Below are 6,844 nucleotides of genomic sequence, written 5' to 3'. Positions count from 1 at the left end.
GGCTTATGAGTTTCTGTTGTTGTTGTTGTTCTGTGCCAAACATCCATCTATCTATCTATTAAAACCCAGTAAAAGCTCACTCACAAAGCGATGCTGCCACGGCATAGCATGGAGCCATCTTTGTTCGAGGATATAAAAAAATAAACTGAATTTTAAAGTAAAACGTTTTCATCTAAAGTCAATTTGACTATTGATGGTCCATCCCCTTCGAGCACCTTGGTATCCATCACGGTGGAGCCATCACTTCCCCTAAACCTGTCAAGGGTTCCGTGTGGCTCCCTAACATCTGCTGCTGGAGAAGGTGGTCTGGCCTCAAATGTTCTGAGACCCATGTTATAATGAGTCACTTAGCAGGGCCCGCTTAATCAATCTGGAAATTACTCTCTGGCTCTGATTAAAGCACTGCTTTACAAGGTTATAGGTGTTTTGCCTCGGTAATTGGAAATGATCAAGAGATCTGCAGAATCCATGTGGAGAGAGGGTTGATTTGATTGTCGTGTGAATGAAGCATCATATTGGACATGTGTCCGCACGTTAGCTTGCAAGGTTTCATAAATTAAGCTGAGACTAATTTCTTTACTTTTTTTTTAAAAATACAGAATCTGAAACAAACTCCATGTACAAAACATAAATGAAATATACCTGACCATTTTGTTTACAATGAGAATAGACGACTTTAGATTAAGCCCTCCCCCATCTCCCGTAGACGGCCTTTGATTCATATTACTTTGCTACGTTGATTGGCACAAAATTGCCTCTTTTGTGTATACTGATTCATTCTCCATCGTTCTGTGTAGGATGACAGCCAGCTCCCACATCCGTCCATGGATGCATCATGTTGGAAGAAAATACCTTGAGGGACAAATGTGTTTCTGGCACCATCACACACTTAATTGCCAAATGAAAATAAAAAATAAATTTAATTTGTCATTTTTACAAAAGGAACAAGTGTGTCTCAAAATAGGGTTTTGGAATTGATTTGGCCTGGTATACCACTGGAAGATGCCAGATCTTGTATTATTCTTTAGCTTGATGCCTTATATCAAATGTTTGACAATTGAGAAACAATACTATTCAAACCCTCACATACATTCAGAGACCAACAGTGTTTCAAAATTGCTCACTGAATTGCTTTAAACACGGTTACTAGACACGTAAACGCTATTTTGTGAAACCAGTGTACACAAGAATACAGTGCATGAGATAATTTTTTCTTTTTTGTATGTAATCGGAAAAGTGATGAGAAAGCCACCAAGTCTACGACATGGTTTCTGACTCTCAGGGAAATCGTTTTTATTTGTAAAAAAGACAATTTGCCTTAGCTCTATCCTTCCCTATCTTCTCCCATTTTCCTCGTCTCCTCTTCACTGGCCACAATGAGTTTGATCGGGACATCTTGCTCTCCCTCAGTTGAAGCTAACACTGTATGTGGGTGCTTACACTGGTGCAGCTCTAGCCGTGGTCCTGGGTTGGGGTGTGCTTCTGCTCTGTGTGGTAATGGGTTTGGACACAGCTGTGTGCATGAGCAACTCCCTGGCAGTGCGAGTGCCTTATCTCCCCAGAGGAGATTGGGTTTTAAAGGCAGGGAGCCAGGTTGTCTCTACCAGGCGACGAGGCTGTTTAGGCGACCTTCTTCTAAGAAATGAACTAAATGATTTAGAATGAAGTGAACTCTAACAATAGTGAATGAGCTCAACACTAATCGCAGAATTAAGTAATGCACAATTGCAGGGTTAGGTAAGCATCCCAATATACAAGCCAAAGGTTAATTTATGTGAATTTAAAAGTTTGTCCATTTTTACCCCTGACAATTCAATGTATACGCAAACTGGTTTAGCCCCTAACTAATGTGATTCTTAGTTCAGTCATTTCCAGATAACTGGGTTAGACATGAATGCCAATTTAGTACTTTTTGGACCATGGCTTTTGCTTTCTTTTGCCCAAGAGAAATAAATAGTGCAGAGAAAACAAGTGTGAATCCAATGCCAAGTTTTCAAACTGAAGCCCCCCCATTGTTAATTAGACATTAAAATGTCCTTTCCTCATTCACAGGATCCTCACACTGTAATGGTAGGCAGTAGGCTACTAAGGCCACGTTTATACGTAGCAGGGTATTTATAGAAACGAATATTTCCCCCCCTCCGTTTTCAAAAATAACATTGTGCGCACAACATCGTTTTCAAAAAAGTTGTAGTTTACATCAAAACGCATGAATACGCCGTTGGGACATTAAAACTATGCCAAACCTATGGGCGGCAGTGTAGGGAGAAGGATAAAGCCGTGCAAGCCAATCAGAATCCTCAGAATCAACAACAACGAATAACACGAGCGTCTTCTTGTAACAAACAAACTGTAAACATAGGGCGCTCATATGACGTTGAGCATTTTCTGGCGCATAATGTGACGTTTCAGAACCTAAAACCCCGTTTCTATCCGTTGACACGACAACACGTAACCGGCGTTTTCAGAAATCTCCACTTTGGCCAGAGTTTTTAGAAATGATCGTTTTCTGTGACAAAAACTGTGTTTTCGTGTAAATGAGAGGCCAAACCATGTGAAAATATCTGCGTTTTCCCTTCGTGTAAACGGGGCCTAAGTATCTCTCTCAAATAGATATTTAGCCAAGCAGCCGCCAACCTGATGAACCAGCAAAACCTAATAGGGTGAATTCCAGGTCCCTCTATAAACGACAAACGTTTTACGTTTCAAGGCAAATTACATACATTCACATTTGAGTTGCGTACTATTAAGTATTAGGAACCTAGTTATGACGGAATCTCCAGCTGTTGTGTAATTCCCTATATGTTATATATATAAAGACACAATTACAATGTGAACAAGGCAACACATTTTATTAATCAGTTTTGCCCAAAAGTTTTAGCCAAAAATTACTGCAAGACGCCCATCCATTTCTGCCCTCAATTGCCAAATGTGGATGGTTTTCAATGCTGGTTACAAAAAATCAGGCAATGGTGGTGCCCATAAAATGAAATCTGAGAGTAAATAACGCTTGGAAAACACAAACACAGCTTCCTTGCATTATATTATTTTAACCAAGCTAAAATCTTCTTAATTTTGGCATCAACTATCACACTTATTCAGATGGCTCAGGAAAATAAATGCTAATTTGAGAAACATTTGACTTGAAAGTGTGTGAGGGGAGTAGTTCCAAATGGCAATGTTAATTTCATTTAATTCCCTTGACAAATTGCATCAACAAGCAATTTAGAATTGGCTACCTGAATTCTCCCCCCCCCCCCCCCCACACACACACACACACATTGCTTTCACTTAATTTTGAGGGACCATAGAGTGTGGCAGATGACAATATTTTGCTTACCTCCATTTCATTTGAAAGAACAAGTGTTGAATCGCTCTTGCTGTCAGATTTATTTTAATTCTGTTTATTTTCAATCCGTTTTTTCCTCTCTTTTTTTGTCGGGATCATTGTTTTTGTTTTGAGAATGCATTGAGCTGTGCATGTTAATTACCCGCAAGAGGGGCACAAGATGGTGTGGGAGAGATTGGAAGAATGTTACAGAGCACCCAAAGATATTGAGAACTCACTACTGAAGAGATTGGATAGCTTCCCAAGATCTCAAATAAGAACCACCAGTAGCTCAGCGAGCTAGGCAGATAACAGAGATAAAAGGGCTCCAGATAAAAGGCAGACCACGTCAATTTCCCACAATTCCCTTTCTTTGTATGCATTATCTCCCAGCAGGTGAAGATGAGAAACAATCAAGCTTTGCCATCTCTCCATTTGCTACATAGCAGCCAAGAGGAGAAAAGCACCATTTCAAGCACTGCGATCACACAACACCTATATCAGTCCATTAGACTGCAGTCTCTCCAGCTACCTTCACGCCTGTTTATGCCACACAGTCAAAAACAGGTGATCCCAAGTCATCCCTATGCATAACAAGCCCCACCCCCTTTACAAACCTGTGGATTCAGGGAGGAGCCTAGCCTGGCTCCGCCTGTCTGCATACTCATTTTCATTTCCCCTTCAGTACTTCGTCTGGGTTTGCGGTATATTCGCAGGTTTTCGCCGGCCAAATTTTGCTGGTCCAATCAGCTAACAGAGGGATTGGCTGAGAACAATGACGTTGAGGTTGTGCGCTAGTTTCAGTTGTAGTCAAACGTTAGCGATTGATTTTGGCAGATCCAGAGTGGCACTGATCAGATCCAATAGTTTAAAACTCCAACAGACACCAGCCTTCAAGTGAGTTAACATTTGTCAATTGAGAGTGACCAGACTCTGTGCAAATTAAATTAAGTATGAGAGTCTGGTAGAACCAGGCTAGGAGAAGCCACTTAAAGAGAGTAAAGCCTTTCTGACACAAAATAAAAACTAGCAAAGATCTGTGAGAAGAGATTTAAATCCATTTAGGATTAGTACAACACAATGCACCATGGCTTGGCTCCATGGTCAAAGGCCTACACACAATAATGGGAGGGGGGGGGGGGAGAGTGCCACTGAATACATTCCCATGATAAAAAGTGCACAGAGGTCTGTGGAAGAGTCTTCACTGGTAGATACTACTGGAAAATATGTTTGGTCAAGGTCTTCCCCACTGGTCAAGTGGGGAAGACTTGCTACATGCCCTCCTAGATTACCAAAGTAATGGGGCACTGGTGAGATCAGAGTTCTTCAACCTTTTCAATATGAAAGGCCACAGCTCTCTATATTCACTCAGGAAATGTGCCAGTGTGGTCTTTTTTACCGGCGAGGAGAAGAGTGGCTTTCAAATGGACACGATGGTCACTTTGTGTGCAACGAAATCCCTGAAACCCTGAAAACCCTGAAATTTCAACCCCGAGAGACGCTACCATGCACACCTAAGACCCATCGCATCTCAGACCAGATCCCAGTATTATATCCTCAAGTGCCAACCATGCTGCTGCTTGAAAGAGACAATATGAGGATCCACAAGGTGCATGAACAGACCAACAGCCCACACTCTCCATGCGTCAATGTTTTTATTTGCGGTTTTTATGTCTTGCTATGAGGATTGAAGAGATGTGTCATGCAAGACAAATTAAGTTTATCTAATCTAATCTAATATGCACTCCAACTGGATCTCGGCTGAGTGATGGTTGGTAACAGGTGTCTCAGCAATGTTCACGAACCAGAAGAAGTACCTTCTACATACTAACACACTAGAGCAAGGATGACAGCCTTCAAGCCATGACCCGCCCACTATGTTGTGAAGGGAGACAGTGTGATGACAGTGATGAAGAGAAACTTATTTTTAGGAAACGTCGGCCAGCAAAATATTTGATTGAATATTAGAGCATGATCATGGGAAAGTACAGGCAGAAAAATTACCAAGGATACATTCAGTGAGACAATGGGTGAACATGATTCTTATAGGGGAACGTTTGCATTGTGGGTAGGGAATACAAAGTTAAAACAGGTGATTGGGAGAGAGCATCATGGAGAGATTGGGATTGGCGGGAGAGGCCAAGTTAAACCACAATAAACTATGGGGGAAGAAGGTATGTCTGCAAGGGCAAACATGCAAGACAGTTAAAGGAATCTACGCAACAATAACTCAGTCGATTGGCATGCCCTGAGTATCAGACTTCGTGGCTACAGTGGGAATGCAAATGTAAACTAACATCTCTCAGTTAGAGAGAGGAAGAGAGGTATCTTTAGGTCCAAAGAGAATGCAAGCAGTTAATTTTATATTGACTAGTAATTACATAAGCAAGGTTAAGGTAATGTTTATAATTGTACTTTATAGTTGTGATTAATATTTCCACAACAGTTGTCAAGTTGTCTCATTTATATCCGTTGCGTACGCACAAAACGGGGCTGAAAGTTGCGTACGTGACTTTCCACGCCAAGTTTGTGATCTATAAAAAACTAACTTGGCGGGAGAATGTGCGCAGCCCTAAGCCATCTCTGACCCATGCGTACGCATGGTTTGGAGGAAAAGGAGATTTGGCGACACAGATGGTGTGGTGGTGAACTGAAGTCAGACTGAAGAAATGTAGAGGGAGTAGAATGATTATGTTTTATCATCCCCCTTCATAAGTTTAATTTCAACCCGTATCATGTGTTTAATCTATGTAGGGCTTAATCAGAATAATTTTAGCCAACTGCGTTATTTCTCAGTTATAACTCCAGAAATGTCTCCTTAGAATCTAAATGAAAATTAAAATTCTCTATATTCAATCCCGTCACTCCATACTGTCCACTCCCGGATCGCAGGAGGAGGAGAGGACGGCGCGACTGCATTGAATAAAGCATCTGTCCAACATGTGTTAATAACATAATATTTTTATGTTACACTGTAAACACATAATCAAATGTCAATTAACTCCCAAGTGTGGAAAATCAAGCCACATCCTCATCACAATCGTTATATTATAGTCCGTTCCTCTTGATGCTTTTCATGACAAATCAGGCATTAAAAAGGGGTTATGTTCAAGAACATTTTACGTGGGTGATTACAAACTGATTAACCAAGCTGTCCTCGGTCAGTCTTATTAGGCTACCGTAACCCTATAAATACAGCGGTGAGCCCCGTGCGTAATGTTGCACGATGGCACTGCTGGAGAACCATGCAAATGGCATGATTCGGAGGGAGAGGGTCTTCAGGGACCATAACGATTTATTGGCCCATGATGATGACTGGCTAATGAGCCGTTTTAGATTCCCTAGAGCTATGCTCTTGGATCTATGTGCTGAACTGGGTCCAGCATTGGAAAGGGCAACACATAGGAACCACGCTATCCCCGTGCAGACGCAGGTCCTCACAACTTTGGGGTTCCTGGCAACCGGCTGTTTCCAACGGGAATTGGCAGACAGGTAAGTGTTTCATATCAACCTGGT

Source organism: Gadus morhua, chromosome 12, assembly GCF_902167405.1.
Source record: "Gadus morhua chromosome 12, gadMor3.0, whole genome shotgun sequence".
Classification (NCBI taxonomy): domain Eukaryota; kingdom Metazoa; phylum Chordata; class Actinopteri; order Gadiformes; family Gadidae; genus Gadus; species Gadus morhua.
Note: the sequence above shows the minus strand (reverse complement) of the source record.